A 19,785-nucleotide genomic window follows, 5' to 3' on the forward strand; every position below is an offset into this window, starting at 1 on the left:
CCTCCCCAAGACTAACCCCTTACAGCCTCAGGGGCCAGAAGGTAGGTCTCCAAGCTTCTGTGTTGCCAGACAAGATTTCCCTGCATGTTGTCTGTATGATTCACCAGGCAAGGTGAATCCAGGCATGTTTTAAAGATTATGCTCTGATTAGACAGTTCCTCCATTATGTGATGAACAACCACTGACATGGAATTGCAGAATGTGGATGAGACTTCAGGGGAGACACAAAAGGGATCTTTACCTTTCTGTACACAACAAGGGGTCATCTGGAGTCTAGCTTCAAGGCCTTCCAAGCCCTGACAGGGGTTTAGCAATCAGATTCCAGTTCTTTTAGGACTCCAATGATGCAGGTTCCTTGGCTCTGGCTGGACTGGCAAGATAGCCCCTTTGAAATGGAATTCCTTCCATTCATCATACCCTTTAGAGTCAGATTGGATTTCAAAGGCCATTCATTCCAACTCCTGCCTGGTTTAAGACTCACCCTTTCAACATTTATGATTAGGAGGTGATGGTAACTCAGACTCTGAATAGATACATTAGCTGATAGGGAGCTCATTACCTTCTAAAAGCATCCATGCCATTATTTAGAAGTTTGCATTGGTACTAAGTTCTTCCTTCAGAGTCAACATCTGTCTTGGCAACTTCCATATGTTACTTATTCCTGATTCTTCCCTCTGGGTCCAAGCAGAATAATTTAATTTCAATTCACTTCTTGGCCTTTGGGGCATGTCTGAAGGCATCTGTGCACTGTGTCTTATAGGCTAAAGTCAGACTTCCAACTGGCGGTTGGACTGGCCTTTATCGATAGGACATATCACAAGAGGCTGGCAAACATACATCAGGAAAACATGGCAGATTTGTGACCTCAGCACCATGTTCACTCTCCTCTCCATCTAACTAACACAGTAGATACATCTCTGTTCAGGACAGCTGCCCTTCAGACCGCTGCTCATTCTCTCATCCATTGTGACATCTGTGGCCAGGCAACTGGCCTTATCTTGGTGGGAAAATGGCCTCTTTGGTTGCCATGACACCATACTGGGAAGGCTGGTTCAGGCTCTCTTTTCTTGAAGAAGAGAAATGCCTCATTTCTGCAATTTCTCAGGTTTGTTCTCAGCCTGGGGCTGTGTGTTTCCTACCCCTTGGGGAAATCTCTTTCTAGTTTCTCTGAAGATATTCTTGTGCTTTTCTTAACGTGTTTTCCACATACTAATAACATTCTCAGACCTCGGTTTGGGTCCTTGATAGTCTGAACACTTATGCTCAAGGTAAAACTTCCCTGAGGCGAACGGAGAAATGTTTCAATGAAAACAATATCAATAATGATGAGGCTTATTTTCCATTATACCAAGATTCAGGGGCACCTGAAAACCCCTGTGTTGGCCATCACAGTCAAGCCATTTTTCCTGGGCCTGACAAAGGGTCAGGACTGCAGGGCCATAGCTCTATTGACTAAGAGGGAGTGATCCAAAGCACTCATGTTCTGAGATTCCATACTAGTGACAGTTCCAGAACTCAGGATTTTTTCTAATGGTCGGAAAATTCCATTGTCCCCAGAGCTGCCAGAGGGTTCTCTTGGGCCTCCATTTACCTTGTAAAAGAATCACAGTGTTTTCTTCAATGAGTCTTGAGGGTGGATCTAGAGGTTGACTTAATTATCTTTTTTAGTCCAGATGACAGCCTTGGGAGGTAGGTACTGTTATTCCTATCTTCATTTAATAGATGAAGGAGCTGAGACTCCAAGATGAGTGGACTTGCCCAGGAGCAAAGAGTTGTGAATTTCTGAGACAGGATTCAGACCCATCTTTTCTTTACTCTCAACCTGTGCTCTCTTCCCTATCGGAAACTGCTTCTCAAATGAGGGAATTGGATCAAACAATCTATTGGTTTTTCTCAGCCCTGGTTATCTTTGTTCTATGGGTCAAGGTTCAATAAGAGCACAGGCTCTGGGTCTTGGATCCTTCTTCTCAGAAATCTGGTGATTTTGGTGGCTCAGTGATCAGACACCAGATTCACTGGGTTGCAACGGTGGTTCTGCTTTCATAGATTAGATTTCTGTCATATACAAGAGTGGTTTGCACCTATTACCCAGGTGTCTATCCCTGAGATGAAACTGTGGCCTGGCCTGCAGCAAGGAATTCTGGCTTGAAGCCTAGCACCTCAGTGTCAGTCCTGGGGTTTGCCAGATGGATGATCCAGGAGAAGTTCTTTCTTCTCTGAGGTGCCATGTCTGTCGTCTTTAAAATGGAAATGATAACTCCATTATGGGGAGATCCATCTTCTGGATGTGGACAAGGGCTAGAGAAAGGAGGATCTATGACATTAGCCCACCAATGTCTCACCAAAGCAGAAAGGCCATAGCAGGCCAAGGAAGAGAGTGGAAGAACATGTAGCCTGGGAGGGATGAGCAAAAAAGAACAGACCATTAAAGATACATGAAGCCAACAAGTCCCTAAAGTTATCTGCAGTTAGAGCCAGGGCAAGATGGGGACTTCAGCAGTTACCCTTAGTGGACTTGTAGCAGCATCCCTGCCCCCTCCAGTTCCCTCCTCATCTTGTTAAATATGGAGAAGGAAATGGTGGAGGATCCCAACTGTAGGGTTAGACATGCTATCCATCAGCAGGATGAAGGTCTCAGGTGTCAGAAGCCAAGGTCTGGGGCAGAGGGAACAGTGTGTCTGAATGAGTCTGAGGAAGAAGATGAGGAGGTGACTCAGTGATGGTTGAATGGAGTGAGGGTTGTGTGTGGATGTGTATGTTGTGTGTGAGGATATATCCATGTGTACATGGAAGGACACATGTGAATGTGTGTTTTCCAGGCTGTCCATGTGAGGAGACTCAGTAGAAGAAGAGAGGGCAGAGGGTGGCCCTCTGCAGGACTAGGCTTGAACCCAGCCCTGGGGCTAGTTTGTCCTGGAGTGAGCCTGTGACCCAGAGGTGTTTGCAGATCCAGCTGAGAGGCTCAGCTCTACCTGCTCATGAATATTTCAGATCCCCTCTAATGTTGAAGCAGGCTCATTCTCTCAGCTAAGTCCCTCCAGAGTTCATTTCCAAGGCAAATGGCAGCTTCCCTCACTAGGTGATCTCCTGGCCTGCCCACAGCCTGTCCAGTAGATAGATCTCTTGGGTCTTCTCCTCTTCATTTCCTTCAGACTTGTCCATGTTTGGAGACAGAATGGAACCTGGTCTCTCTCTGTTGAATAGGACAAGAGTGGGGACCACTGTGTCTCCCAAAGAGGTGGTCATGGATATGCTCATGTATGTACACAATAACACATACATATCCATGCCTGCACATGCACACCCATTCTGTTTGGAGCAAATTATGAGATTTCTTGGGTGTCCATCTAGTTGGGTTTTGTGGTGGGGGCTGGGGCTTGACTCTGTCTTGGGCCTGGGGCTAGAGTTTAGAATGTACTCTATTAACTCTAGTAAGGAAGGGTACCTCTGGAAAGGGTAGCTCCCTTGGGTGGTTGGAGGTGGGGCAATATTTAGCATCTCAAACCTGCCAACAAAATCCTACATTGATGATTTACATAATCTTGGAGCACTCCCCTCTAGAAACCTGCCTCTCTTTTTCTGGAATGAGAAGTCAGACTAAACGGTTAGACTAATACTTTGAATCTGGTGTCTCATCATGTTTATGGAAATATATGAAGAAAAAAGTATAATTATATGGTCATATTAAATATGGTGGTGACATCTGTTTGGTCTAGTGGGTAGAGCACTGGACTTGGCGTCAGGAAGATCTGATCAAAGCTGGTCTCGGACTTACTAGTTGTGTGACCCTGGGTAAGTTACTTAACCATCTTTGCTTCAGTTTCCTTGTCTGAAAATGAGGTGTAGAAAAACATAGTCAACCATTCCAGTATCTCTGTCAAAAAAACCCTAAATGTAGTATTGGCATGCTACCATCCCCAGGATCGTGAAGAGTCAGACATGACTGAACAACTGAACAGCAATTGATGTGAAAGGAGATCTATAGTGAAGCAGTACAGGGTTCTGTGCTTGGCCCTGTATCATTGGACACTTTTTGCAAATACTTCAATAAAGGCATATGTGGCACACTCAGCAGATTTGGAGGTGGGTGGCAGCAAGTGGAGAGGGGTCACTAACCCAGTGCATGATAGAATCAGGTCCCAAAAAGAACTCCACAAGTCACAGCATTGGGTTAAATTTAGTAAGATGAAATTCAAGAGAGATAAATGGAAAGTATTAGTCTTGGACACAACCAAAATGAACTTCACGAGGAGGGGGTGGAGGAAGCAACGATATTCAGCAGTTGCTCTGACATTGATTGGAAGTTTTAATTTCTTTAAGCTCAGCATGAGTTAGTTGTGGGCAGGAGCTGCTCAGGAAGCTGATGGGATCTTGGACTGCCTGAAGAAGTTTAGAGTTTTCAGGAACAAGGAAAGGAAGGCCCCTCTGTCCCCTGCTCTCAGCAGATTCCATCTGAAAGATTGGGCTCCTCCATTTCTGGACCGCATAGTTTAAGAAGAATGTGGGCAAGCTGGAGTGTCCAGGGAAGGGCAAAGAGGATAAGGAAGGGGCTTGTATTCATGTCCTACAAGAGGAGGGGAGGTGTGCCCTGGGAAAGAGAAGACCCAGTACATGATGGCCTTCCTCAAGGATCTCAAGGGTGGTCATGATTTGGTCTTATTGCTCTTGGCCCCAGAGGGTAGAACCAGGAGCCATGGAAAGAAGATTCAAAGATTCTAATTTTGGCATGATGTCAGGAAGAGCACCCTCCCAATTAGAAGCTATCCCATAGAGGACTGGACCAGTCCATCCGTGGAGGTCTTTAGATAGAGGCTGGATAGTCATTTGTTGGATATGTGATAATGGGGAGTCCTGACATACTGGGCTCAGACCAGATGTCACTAGAGTCTCTTCCAATACTCTCTTGGTGTAATTCTATAAATGATCACTAAGACATAATGTCACATCAAGTGCCCTTCCAGTTAGGAGCTATCCCTTAGTGGAGTAGAGCAGCTTGAGAGGTGGTAGCTTCCCAGCCTTGGAGGTCTTTAGGTAGAGTCTGGATGTCCATTTGTTGGTGTGTGTGTGATAATAGGAAATCCTCACATGTAGGGCTTGAACCAGATGCCACTGGAGTCCCTGCCAATGCTCCCTTTCTGAAATTCTCTAAATGATCTCTAAGGTCTTTCACTGCTCTTAATTCTGTCATCATTCTTCCTGAAGGCTGAGGTCAATGAACATCCCCCAGGGGTGATTGCCCTCTCCCTCTTCAGGGGATCTTTGTTTGGACTTTGTGTGACGTCTCCCAGCAGAATGTCGAGTTTCTGAGAGGAAGAGCTGACTTGGTTTGCTGTAGCAAGCACTCTTGAGCTCTTAAGTAATGATGGCTGCTACAATCTGCAACCCTGGTAATTATAATAATGCTTTTACCCCCACCCCGCTCCCTTCATGACCACCATTATTTAAGCCAGTTGCAGTTCTGCCCAGCCCTAAGCCCATTCCCATCACTCATGAATATTTCTGAGTACGGCTGTCAAGTTATACTGAGCTCATGACTAATCACTTAATGACCACAATAGGCATTCCATTCTGTTGGCACTCCAGTGAAAAACATGGATAAGCTCCTCCTACCACGTGGAACATTTCTCCAATAACACAAAAATATCACTTGAATGGGATAAGCATAATATTGTTATTACGTAAAAGAGAGGGTAGGCTTTGTGATTGACTCTAGATGAAAAATGGAAGCAATGGAGAGTGGATACTTACAGATACCTTGGTCTTTTCCAGGGAAACCACATGATACCTAGGCAACCCAGGCTGAATTTACCAAATGACTCAGTGATATCCTGAAGATCAAGCTCAATCTTTAAAGCAATTAACATGATCCATCTGAAAACACTTTTCTGGAAGAGTCAAGTGGTCAAGAATGGATTTAGAAACTGTTCACTCAAAAAGCTCCCCAACAGCAGGGATACACGGGGTTTTTTACCCAAAGACTGGTGTAGAAGGATGGACGTTGCTCTTCAAAAAAGAGGAAGAGAATTGAGAGATATTCCTGAATAATCCGATAAACAGACTGAAAACTCAAAGACATATTTCTGAAATACCCATATGCCTCTTCCCAGAGTCATAGTAAGGGTTGCCTAGAGGCAAACAGCTTGGATTTAGTTGTTACTGGTAGGAAATGGCAAAGATCAGAAGGGAAAATTGCCAGACCCTCCATGGACAATACCACATACCCTTCCCCAACAATGGCGTGGCAACAAGGCATTCAGTTAATGTCTGATTCATGTGAATTTGGTTACAAAGATGGAGACTTTTATGCTAGTGATACAAGTGTGAGTCTTTGGCCATCAGCAATGACAGAAGGGGTATTACAAGGAGCCTGGGCTTACTGTGTAATGCATAGGCTGCAAGGGAACAGCAAGAAGTGGGACTGGTCACTGCAGGCTGCAAAACATTTGGCACCCATCATAAGCTTAGAGAGATGAAACTTTTCATCCAGTATCTCGCCATATATTGGACCTGGCTGTCCGAATTCTCCATCACAAACCATTGCCTTTTGTGGAATGATCCATGACAAACTCTTCTATGACAAAGGCAAATGAATTGTCCTGAGAAGTCAATAAATGGACTGAACTCGAACCATCCCAGAGAAACTATTGAGCTATGATTTCCTAGCGTTGACTTTTAAGAATGTGAGAGTTGCACATATTGGATACTCTACACCCCAACTGGTGTGAAGTGAAAAGCTTTCAAGGCATAGGCCTGCATTTGAAGCTATGAGAACCATGGGGAGGCAGGATGAGGAGCCAGGGTCCCTGCCCTCTTACCTCTTCCTGGAGCTGTCCCAAGAATTCCTCTGGTGAGCCAAAGACATGGAACTTTTCCCTTGTACTTCATTAACTCCTAAGAAGTGGCTCTTTTATCCACCTAAGCAATCAACCAGGAAGGGAAAGGACATTAGTAGATAAGCATTTATTGAGCACCTGCTGGGTGCCACACACTGTGCTAGGGACTTCATAAAGGTGATCTCATCTGATCCTCACATCAGCCCCATTTTATAGAGGATGAAATCAGAGGTTAAGTGGCTTTCCTAGAGTCACAGAGTCTGAAGCTGAGTTTAAACTAAAATCCTCCTGGTTCCAAGATTCTCTCCACTGCACCATCTGATGCTTCAGGGATGAGGTGGTGCTGGACATGGAATCAACAGTCAGCACCTGATGCTATGCAGAGATTGTGGCAGGAGGGGGTGGGGGAGAGACAGAGACGGAGAGACAGAGAGACAGAGAGAGACAGAAAGACAGAGACAGACAGAAAGATAGAGAGAGAGAGAGAGAGAGAGAGAGAGAGAGAGAGAGAGGGAGAGAGGGAGAGATAGAGACAGAGACACAGTTACAGAGAGATAGAGATAGATAGAGACAGAGACAGAGATAGAGAGAGAGGGGAGGAGAGAAAGAGGAGGGAGAGAGGGAGAGCCAGAGAGACACACACACACACACACACAGAAAGACAGAGAGACATATAGGAGAGAGAGAGAGAGAGAGAGAGAGAGAGAGAGAGAGAGAGAGAGAGAGAGAAAGAAAATGCCTGCCCCCCCCCCCCCCGTAGTGGTTGAGCTATGAACTGAGAGCTGAGAGTGAGTGATGATTAGGTCTGGGGCCTGTATGTCTGGTGTTGCTCCATCTTCTTGCAGTCCAAGATGCAGGCCCTTCCCTTCCCTGCCCTTACCCAGCCCTAGGAGAGACTTAGGTTTGCTGTTCATCCTCCATGGTCTGGCACTCAGTCCAGTGGGCAATGAGAAGTTTTTAAGATGCAGAATTTGTTTGAACTTCAGTGTCCCTGAAGAGCCCTGCTTAAATGCTCAGCTCTCATCTATGTGTCTAAAAAAGTAGAGGAGAAAAAGGACAAGGGGAGTGAAACCTTCTGAGGAAAGGGGAGCAAAATTCACCTTATCATAACAGTCCTGGTGGAAGGCTTGGAGGTCACTTTAAGAAAAGAATGCTTTGTTTTGACTTGCTTTGGTTTCCTTCTAATAGCATATCAGAAGAGAGAAAGAATAAAGGCCCAGAAATCAGAGATGGACAATCCCATGTGAAACCAGTGTGGCTGAATCATAGAGTGTGGAGGGAAAGCAATGCAAGCAAGGGGCAGGGGCTGAAGATCTTGAAATGCAAAGAAAGGACTTGGTGTTTGCTCTTAGAAGTAAGAGGGACCTATTGGAATTTACCCAGGAGGAGGGTAACGGGATTAGACCTTTACGTTAGAAAGATTAGTTTACTCATTCTTTTAGGTCTTTGACAAAGGGAAAAAATGACTCCAGAGACAGCAGTATATTTATAGCAACCCTTCTTGTGGCAGCAAAGATGTGGAAACCAAGCAGATGCTCATTGATTGGGAGATGGCAAAACAAAGTAGTCCATGAAGGTAACAGAAGATCCCTAGGCTGGAAAAATGACAAGCATGATGAATCCAGAGAAGTGTGAGGAGACTTACAGGAATCCACAGAAAATCAGGTCAGCAGAGAGCAGCAGCAAAACACACATACACACACACACACACACATGCGCACATGCACACACACAAACAGACACACACAGTTATAGCTATACATACATGTGGGTTTCTATAGACCTACATAGAAATATTATTTTTGTTGCCATTGATGTTGTCTTCCTTCTCCAAGAAGCCCATCAGGGAGGTAAGGCCATGATGAGCACATGAATTGGATTTGAGTTGGGGGGGGGGTGTGCTAACTCACCAGCCTCACTTTCTCCTCCCAAGACATGTGGCTCCAGTGGCCAGATAGGAAGCAGAGTGACTGGAGCTGAGCCTCTATTATACATAAATCTATATGCACACACACACATGTTTGTATATGTCTCCATACATACATTCACATATCTAAGATACATATATACCAAAACAATATCAATGGAAATCACAAAACAGTAAAAACAGAATGTTGCCAAAGTAGAAAGAACAAGTTAGACCCCAGAGATGCGCTCACCATAGGAAGGCACCTGGACCCTTCTGCTTTATACAGTAGGAGATATTGCATATTCAGATTTTTTCAATGTTTTGGTGGGATTTTTGAATATTTTTCTTTTTCTTCTTTTCTTTCAAAATTCTCTGCTCTAATACCTGCTTCTCTTGGAAAGTAGAAGGGAAGGCAGAACAGGATAGAATGTAAGCAATGTTTTTTTATAAAGCAAAGTATTTCAATACAATCACTTCTTTTTAAAGAGATCATCAGCAGGTTTGGTGAGGGCAGCATCAGGTAATTGATGAGATTGGAAGCCAGACTACAAGGAATTTAGAAGTGAGAGGATGGGGAGTAGAGGACTTGTGGACTGCCTTCTCTAGGAGGTTAGCCATGAAAGACAGAAGAGATAGAAGGTAAAAGCTAACAGAGATGGTTGGAGAGAGTGAGGTTTTAGTTTTTTCAGGATCAGAGAATCATGGACATGTTTGCAGGAAGTACAGATGAGGCCCATAGAGAGGGAGATGAAACAGAAAGAGGGGTTGAGAGCAAAACAATCTGCCAGAGAAGGTGGGATCAAGGGTGCACATAAAGGGTTTTTTCTTGGCAAGAAGAGCCACTTCTTCATGTGAAATAGGAGTGAAGGATAGCAGCAGAAGATATCTGAATAATGTGAGATGAGGAGAAAGGAAGAATACCTTCCCTTCTACTTTTGAAGTGGTCTCCATTATTTTTTTGGTGAAGGCAAGGTTATCAGTCAATGAGGTAAAGGGAAGGGAGTCAGAAGAAATTTGACTAAGACAAGAGTGTTTGGAACATCCTCTGTGGAGATTCATATAGTGAATTGATTAGGGAGGAGCAGAATGATTGTTTTGCTCTAGTGAGATTAGAGAACATAAATTTTTAGTGGATCCAATAATATTTCCTGATTTCCTATAACTTTGTTAAGCAGCCCATGAAAAGGAGTGAGGGAGGCAGGTGATGAGTGTAATCCAGGGTTTTGGTTTAGCAAAGTACAATTGGCTAATAAGAATATTTGTCCTTTATTTTTAAAGAAGACTGTGACACCAGGGAAGTGATGCCATGACAAGGACATGAATTGGATTTGAATGAGGTCACCAGCCTCACTTTCTCCTGCAGAGTCATCTGGGTCTAATGGCCAGATACGAATCAGGATGCCTGGAGATGACCTTGGATGTAGAGCTTTCAGGGTTAAGTGACTTGCCCAAGGTCATACAATCAGTAACAGTCTGAGTCTGGATTCAAATTCCCATCCTCCAGACTCCAAGTCAGTGTTCCATTCACTGTACCACCTAGCTGCCCCTAACTGCAAGACACTAACTTGCCTCACAACCAGGGCCATCTCCAGTCATCTTGATTTATATTTGTCCACTGGGCTTAAATGATTCTGGAGGATAAAGTGAGGCTGATATCAGCCCAGCCCCCCTCACCCAAATCCAATTCATGTGTTTGTCATGGCATCACCTCCCTGAAGTCTTGGTCATCTTCAAGAACAAAGGACAAACTAACTCATCATCATCATCATCATCATCATCACCGCTGCAAAACCAGTGCAATTGGCTATAGGATAAAGGAACAAGAGAGGATAATGTAGAGTGAAGTTGGATTGTGAAAGGCTTGAGATAGGGAATAGAGGAGAGATTTGTAAAGTGTTTATCAAACGTCAACATGCTAGATGAATATGTTATGATTAGTGTCATGGTTATCATTCTTGTCATACAAAAATTAGATTTAAAAAATGATCCATTTCCTGCCATCTTATCTACAAGAATAGCAAGAGAGGGGCTTTATCAAAAAGAGATGAAAATAGAGAGATAAATGGAGAAAGAGATAAGCAGATAGATGGACAAATAGAAAGAAAGAAAACAGAAAGAAAGGAATAGGTGATGTGGCTACTCTCTGCCTGAAGTGATGATCAACACTTTACAGATAGCACATCATATCACAACAACTTTGGAGGTGGAAGCCATGAATATCCCTGTTTCATAGATGAGCAAACATAGACACACAGAGCTCACAGAACTAGTTAATGTCTGAGGCTAAATTTGAACTCTGAGCTCAGAATGTGTCATCCAGATGCCTAAAAAGGAAGGATCATTTATGAAGTGCCAGACACTGTAATAAGTATTTTATAAGCCTTCATCATTTGACTAGGAGGTAAATACTGTTATTATTTTCATTTTACAGTTAGAAGAAATTTGAGCTTACAGAGGTCTAAGATCACGCAGCCAGTGTTTGAGACCAAATTTGAACTCAAGTTTTCTTAACTCCAAGTCCAGAACTCAAGCCACTGTACCATCTAACTGCCTTTAAAAGGAAGGTTGAAAGGAAAGAAAAAAAGGAAAAAAAAAATGTAGCAGAGGGACTGCCCACTGAACCTGGTCTTTTTGCATATGCACAGAGGACTATTGATGGAAGAGGCTGAAAAGCCTGTTTCTTGAGGAATTGGGATGACAAGTAATGGACATACATTGGAGAACTTTGGAGAATACTTAAATATTCTGAAATGGTTCTAGTTTCTTAAGCACATGGTTAGGAAGAATCTTTCTTTTAAATTTCTTTATTTATGGCAATGGGGTTACGTTGCTCAAGGTCACACAGCTAGGTAATTATTAAGTGTCAGGTTGAATTTGAACTCGGGTCCTCCTGACTCCAGGGTCGATGCTCTATCCACTGTGCCACCTACCTGCCTGCATCCTCAACTTTCACTGGAACCCCCAAGAATTTCAGGAGAAGATGCAGCTACCATCTCTTTGGCAGAATGGGGTTGGAAAAAGCAAGTTATAGATGAGGCAGCTAGGTGGTGCCAAAATGTGCAGAGTATTGGGCCTCAAGTCAAAAAACTTAAATTCAAAACAAACCTCAGATATTTACTAGCTGTGTGACTTTGGACAAGTCACTTAATCTCTGTTTGCCTCAGCTTTCTGACTTAGGTGGTTAAGTGAATCAAGTGCTAAGAATGGAATCAAGAAGACCTCAGTCCAAATCTGACCTCATTCCCTTACTAGTTATGCCTGTCCTGTCTCAGTTTTCTTAAATGTAAAATGTGAATACCAATAGCACCTCTCTCCAATGGTTTTTGGGAGGATCAAAGGAGATGAGATTTGGGAAGGACTTTACAAACCTTAAAGGTTTATAAAATGGTAGAAGTTTTGTTTCAAATCTTCATTTAAAGACAGCATGTCCCATTCCTTTCCAGGCTGCATTCCTGCCTTGTACCATGCCCTACTCCACATCACTCTGCTGCCTGCCTGGTGCCTCTCCCAGGGTAATCTCATCACCTCTAAACTCTCCATCATGTGGGCTAACTCAAGTCTTGACTGACAGCGCCCCTCTGAATGTCCTCTCCCCCACTGACTGGAGGGCTGGAGGGCAGTGTCAAACTGCTCCCAAGGTCTTCCTTTATAGGGAACAAAGCTTGGACTTTGGGGCTTCCCCCCTCTGTATGCACTGCTCTGCTTGGCTGCCCTGGAAGCCCCCACCCTCTCCTCTTTCCTACCTCCTTTCGTATCTCCCCTTTTGATTGTAGCTTCCTAGAAGACAGGCTAATCTTTTTATTCATTGTATCTCAGTGCTTAGCAAACTCCCTGGTACTGAAAGTGCTTAAGAAATGTCTATTAGATAGATTTTGGTATAGTATACTATACTGTATAGTAGTATATATATATAGGGACCTCAAAGACCATCTTGTTCAGTCCCTCTATGAGCAGGAACCCGTCCCTCCAGTTTTTTTGTATGTCTGACCTTCCTCCATTAAAGAGCAACATCCTGAGTTCAAATCTGGCTTCGGACACTAACTGTGGCCCTGGGAAAGTCAGTGTTTACCTCAACTTTCTTATCTGTAAAATGAGCTGGAGAAGAAAATGGTCAAATATTCCAGAATTTTTGCAAGAAAACCCCTGATAGGGTTCTGAGGAGTCAGACACAACTGAAATGATGGAAACCTCCATTAAATGTAAGCTCACTGAGAGAGCCTGGCACATTTTTGTGGGTGTTTGCCAACTGACTGGTTCTTCTATAATATGAGAATAACAGCAGCACTCACCTCCCAGGGATGTTATAAGAATAAAAATATGATGATATTTGTAAAACACTTGGAAAACCTTAAAAGACTAAGGGCATGTTACTATCATCATTATAACCATCATTTTTATGGAGGGACAGTTAAATAATAAGACTGAGAAGCGAGAGTAAGAGAAAGACAGAGACCTATATTCTTTCCTTCGCAATTCCTTGCATTATTCATTTAAATGGATTTTAGGGAAAGGAAGAATCCTGATTCTCTCCCACCCCCACCCCCCAAAACTCCTCTTTGCTTTTCTTCAATCGTTTGACCCAAACTTCGTGGTAGGGTAGAGCTAGCTCTGGTCTTGACATGTGACCATGAAGAGATCCCTTTTCCTGCCCACCGTGTTTTCCATCTCTGGATAATGGACTCCATATGAAAGACAGTCTTCTTGGGATCTATGAAGGGAAAATTTTTTGGTAAGTCCAGACTGGTTTTGCCTGGATCTTTGCCCTTCCTTTGATGCTGTTTGGAGATCTCAGTCCAGGAAATTGCTTCCTCAGATAATGGGCAGTTAGAGAGGAGAAACTTTGAAAGGAATAATGACTAATGGGATTCTAAGTGGGCAAGGTACATACCAACTGTAATAGTGCAGGCTATACCTCAGAGAAAGGATATCCAGGAGCATGTACCCCTCCTTGTGCCTACTCCAGAGGACAACAGAACACTAGGGTCTCCAAAATATCAGTCTAGGAAGCAAATAATCTAGTCTCTTAATTGTTCAGAAAGAGAAACTGAGATCTGGTTAGGAAGGGAGCTTAAGGATTCACAGGGAGTAGGTAAAGTTGTTAGTCCTTTATTTTCATGAAGGACCAATGACATCATACTGTCAATGGTAATAAACCTCAGAATGAGCTGCCTTGGCTGGCAAAGAATGCTAAAGACAGTAAAAAAGACTTTTTTGGATCTATTTTAGGGAAAAGAAGAGGCCCAAGACTGGCAATGAATGCTGGAGGGAAGGCAGAAAGGTAGAATTTCTCAACTACTGTTGCTTCTGTTTTGTTTGCCAAAGAGAGAATGAAGGAACTGGAAAGAATAAAAAAAAGGGCTCCTAGAGAATTGGTGCTAGGTCTTTGGAAGATGATGGAGAATGGGAGATGTGATGCCCAAACATGACAGTGACCAATGTCTGGGTTCTAAATAAGAAAGAATGGAATCTGTTCACTCTTGGCCTATGAGCTGGATTTGGATTTGGATTCTTGGCAAATGCTGGCAGACTAGGGTCACGAAAGGGTAGTTAAATAATGTCTGGACAAGGAAGTAGAGACTCCAAAAAGCCACCAGACTTCCCCCCAGGATAACTAGACTGTTACTTGGAATCCCACTCAGTTCTGGAAGAGCTAAGACCCAAACATGGTTTATGTAAGTGTAGCAATACTTGTATTAATGTTGCACTTTATAGTGGGGAAATTTTTGCCAATAAAATGTGGAAGTATCTAGTAAAAAAAATTCACTTGAGGTGAATTGGGTTGAAGTGAAAGAGTTGAGTTGAAGTCATCTATATCATTCTTTCTTCCAGAGTCATCAGAATCTAGTGGCAGGACAAAAGTCAGGATGACTTTGGTCTCTTTGATGCCTAACCAAGGTCTAAGCACTTCAAAGCAACTTCAGTTACCTTCATCCACCCATTCCATCAGGGTAAGTCTTCACAGGCTAAAGGAAGACATCATGGGGAGTTGGGAGAATGGTTTAAAGATCCCTTCTAATGTTCTTAGTCTCAAAACAAGACCAGGTATCTCCTCCCAGTCTTCCACCCTCCAGCCATCTCCATGTGAGATTGTGCCCTTTAGGCTTATAAAACATGGCTTCAAATGCAATTGTGGATGACTTGGCCTAAAGGACTGGTACCAGAGAACAGGTACTCAGAAGTCTCAGAAGTTTCCAGGGCCTCCAGGGGACTAATCATTTGGGTCCTTTAGTGAATGATGGCAAATTGTCTGATCGCCTCTGCATATGTGTTGGGCATGATGCTTTGAGATGGTGAGAGAGCAGCAGGGTCTGACAACCCTGTAATCACCAAGGGGATGACATCACCTCAGTGTTCCCTTCTGTTCTCATTTGGGATTTTTTTTACTTTCTACTACTTTCTACAAGGGGGGAAAGAAGAGCAGCATACCTTTATTACTCACCTTAAAAGCCACATGGCCATGAGCACATGGCAGATAAAGCAGATGCCCTGCCCAGGCAAACTAGAAGTCTGGGGTTGGAGAAAATTGTCTTGTGTTAGTCATTTCCTGTCTTCCATGAATCAGTATCTCTTATGAGATGGAAGCCTAGACTTAGAGGGAATCTTGTAAACTGGAGAAGTAGGGTGGGTCTTTGAATTCACAACCAACTTGTGGTCCAGGAAGGAGTGTCCAATCATCTCTCTAGTTGTTTGACAGAAGATGAATAGTAACAAGAGGAAGGCCGGAGGTTGGCCTGTTTTCCCAGGAAACATGAAATGGACAGTACAAAACCCAGGTGGAATAAGGAATGCCTATTTGGTAGCCCCACAAACTGTTTTATATTCTGATGGGGTAAAAGCATCATCCTCCACAGAAAGTACAGAAGTAGTTCCAAGTTTTGTTATTGAATTCTGTTTGTCTTTCAGTGACTCTTCCCTGTCATTTAGCTTCTCTTTTTGTGTGTAGGAGGCAAATGTGTTCCTTAGACTTGACTTCCACTTTACAATGATTGGTTTTCTGCTCTCTCTCCTCATCTCTGGGGCACCTTAGCCATGACTCGACACTTAAGTACTAAGAAATTTGTTCTTGGGCAACAGAGTTGAAGTTTAATGAGCTGAAGAAATGAGAAAAAAGTCTAAAGCTTCTCATTAGAGACCTGCTTCTCTAGTACTGAACCTGGAGTGGACCTGCACCAGAGGCTGCCCATACTGGCTTCTCCTGGGACCTGCTAGACCTTGCTTTCACAAAACAATGCAATTCTCTGGAAGAAGCCTGACATTTAAAATAAATTTGTGTTCTAAGGCATCCAGCATTTATATTATATACATATAAAATCCCAGAGTTGTTGTAAGGATTAAATGAGATAAAATATCTAAAGCACCTTGTAAACCTTATTATATACTTCACTTCTGCTTGCCTTATTTTCCTCAACTGTAAAATGAGGAATTGAATATCTCCTACTAGGTTGTTGTGAAAATCAAATGAGAGCATATTTGTAAAATATTTAGCTCATTTTGTGACCTAGACTGAATATTGCATAGATCTAAATACTTTTCTCTCCTCTACCATCACTTTTTTTACCCTATTCTTTTCGTTTCCCTTTTCCTCTAATTCTTTCCTGCCTCCGACCCTCTCCCTCTGTGTCCAGTAATGCCCCTCCCTTCCACAATGACCAAGCAGAGGTCAGAGCCTTGCTTCTCCCTCAAGGTTACAGCATTTGTCTCCTCCTGTGGTTCTCTTCCTCTGCCTCTTATCTCCCCTGGGAGCAATCGGCCCACACTTCTCTGGTCCGAGTGGTTGGTATGCATATCAGTACCAGAGTCAGAGCTTCTGGGCAGGAAGGACCTCTAAGACCATCTTGTGCAGTCCCTCTACAGCAGGAAGCCTTCCCCCCATTTTATTGTGCACTGTGCCCTTGTGGTGCCATGTGGGTAATGCCCCTTCACTGTGTGTACCAAAGCTTACCCAAAGAAGGTATTTCATACATGCTGACTTTGGGAAGCCTGTGTCTAGTTGATTCTCTGGGGTGGCTCTTGGGCTGCTCCTGTTGACATCTGCGAAGTATGGGGAATAGGGGATAGGAGAATGAGTTTTGTGTTTGCAACTAATGTCTATCCATTAAGAAACCATCTTTTCTTCTGTTGTAATTCTATTTCTTATACTCTAACACCTACCTTAGTGATAATTACTTATTGCTAATTAAATTTACCAAATCCCTTGGGACTCATATCTTAGGTAAATATTTAGTAGTCCTGCACTAATTATTTTAATCAACATGAAACCTATTTCTAGAGATGACAAATAGTTTGAACTAATTACATTTAGTACAAAATAATCTTTGATGCAATGAATTTCCAGGTACAGAAGTGAGAAGCAGAGCAGCAGGGTGCTGTCCCAGAGGTGTGGTCAAGGGGTCTGTCCCCTCCTTGGTTGCTGCTAAATGCTCCAGGTCCCTTTCCCTCTGGGTAGTCAACGACTCACACACAGAGATTTCTGGACTTGGAAGGGAGCTCAGGGGGTCCATAGTTCTGCCCATCTTTCACCAGAGCACCTGGACAAGAAATCATTCTTCTGATCTCTGCTTGAAAACTTCCAGGGAGGGAGAGGCAGCAGCCCCTTCACCAGTCCAATCTACTGGTGACAACACTCCATGTTGGAAATTTCTTCCTACCTTCCAGCTGGCATAGCATTTCTTCCCTTCTCCTCTGTCCTGCCCTCTGGGGGCCAAACAGAGAAAGGTTCATCCTTTTGCCAAAGGGCAAGTCTTCAAAAGATCTCATGATATATCCTGCCCACTCCACCCCAATCTTCTCCTTTCCAAGCTGAGCATCCCTAGGTCCTACAATCAACCCCCCCCCACAATCTGGTTAGGAATTTAATCAGCTTCTTATGGAGTTTCTTCCGCTTTGATACCCTTTCTCAACTATGGCACCCAGAAGTGTTGGTGAAGCTTCCCATGAGGTCTGACCAGGTCAGAGGCTGAGCACAAGGTGGCCAGACACTCAAAAAACATTTACTAGACATCTAATGTCAATCATGTTTCTGTGCCCTGGTTAAGAATGATGTCTGTGAGACACTCCTCCCTTCAAGAAGCTTCTATTCTATTAGGTCGGAGGAGGGGGGGCAACAAGGATACACATGCTCATGGATAGGGAGGGGAGTTGAGTCTAAGAGGATCAGAAAGAGAAATAACATCCAATGCCATGTGGATAGCCAGATTCAGACCACCCCTCCCATTGGTGAAGACCCTCCACCATTGGTGATGCTCTCTCCTAGATCAATATTTCAAGAACTTCATCCTCCCCAGGCTTCATTTTTTTTTCTCAACGACTTGACTGTCTGCCCTGCCCCCTCCTCTGGTAGCTCTTTTTGTCAAGTGTGGAGAAAGAAGAGGTTGGAGGGTAAAAGATGCTGGAGAAGGCCAGAGCCACATCTTGCTCCTGGAGACTCTCTCAACCTCTCTCTCTTAGCTTTCTTGGATGCCTCCACAGTCCAGCTTTGACCCCACCTTCTGCAGGCCCCTCAGTGTGTAGACATTCTCCCTTGAGATCACCTTCTTTGTACTAGTCATTTATACTGTCTTCCCCATTTGACTGGGAGCTCCCTGAGGGCAGGGACTGCTTTGTTTTTATATCACCAGAACTAAGCCAAGGATCTGATCCTTAGTAGGTGTTTATTAAATGTTTGTCAGCTGACTTATTGAGAGACCATTTCCATTAGACAAGTTCCTATTTAGTTTCTTGGCTGTATCACACTGGGTTTTCACTTCACTTAAATCCCAAGCTTATTTCTAGGCTCCATCATCTTGTGTTATGAAGGTGACTCTGAAGCCATAACAGGTCTTCCAGTGTGAAGGCAAAGCAATGTTGTGGATGAAGAGGGTCTGGATTTGAATCCTAGTTCTGCTTATGGGACCCTTAGACAGGTCACTTTCCCTCTCTTTAAATTCAGGTTTTCCATCTATAAAAATGGTATGAGGTGGTTGGTGCAAGTGGCCTCTAATGTCCTTTTGGGCTCTGAGTCCTTTGCTCCTGTCATTGAGATTGAATTAACTTGAAGGAGTGAACAAAGGAATGAGTGCCCAAAGGCTGGCATGCACCAGACTAACAAGGTCTCCTTCCTCCGCTGATGACTCCTTCCTTCTAGCCCAGGGCCTCAGAGTCCCTAGGGCAGCAAGTCTTCAAGTGTTCAATGGGTTAGACTTCCCATGAAAAAGGGATCAATTCATCTCTTTCTGCTTGACCCTAGAGGGCAGAACCAGAATAAATTAGAAGCAGAAGGAAGGAAGGAAGTTGTCAAGAGAAGGTTGGGATTTGATAAAGAACAGTGGTCTCACTGTCAGAAGAGACCAATCCAAGGGCTGAACCTGTTTGGTTAGTAGTGAGCTACCTAATAGTGTCAGTGGAGAGGCTCAAGCAGAGCCTGGATGACTGACTGCCTCTCCAGGTTGGAGCCCCCTGAGTGGAGGGCTGCCTAGCAGGCATAAGCTCCTCTTCCCACCTAAATCTAGGATCTCTTGACTCCTAGGTGTGATAGCTGATGCCAGAGATCCAAGGATACTAGGCCAGCGGGGGCCGGCTAGCCCCTCCAGTCCAGGCTCCCTGCTTGGAAGAACATTGATGCTGCTTCCTCCAGAAGCTCCTCCCCAGGACATATGGAGCATCCTCCTGCTGTCTTGTGTGATGGTAGGAGACCATCCCCATGGCAACTGACAACTGCCTTAGTCTCCCTATCCATCCCCACCAGGGAGTTGGCAAGCCGAGGCAGGAATATTTTTCCCAGGAAGGTCTGAGGGGTAGATGGGGAGTCCTGGCATGTTGAGCTGGGAGAGGACACCCTGGCATCCTCTCCTGAATGGTCTTTGCTACCTGGAAGCTGGTGTATAGACAGGCAGGCAGACAAGCAGGAAGGAAAAATAAAGGAAGGGAGGAAGGAAGGAAAGAAGGGAGGAAAGAAAAGAAAGGAGGGAGACAGGAAGGAAAAATTTACTAAGAGCCTACTCCGTACCAGGGCAATACTGTGCACTTTACAAAGATCTTGTTGACTGTGGTCAGCTGGTGACAGAG

This window comes from Macrotis lagotis, chromosome 1 (genome assembly GCF_037893015.1).
Source record: "Macrotis lagotis isolate mMagLag1 chromosome 1, bilby.v1.9.chrom.fasta, whole genome shotgun sequence".
In the NCBI taxonomy this organism is placed as follows: domain Eukaryota; kingdom Metazoa; phylum Chordata; class Mammalia; order Peramelemorphia; family Peramelidae; genus Macrotis; species Macrotis lagotis.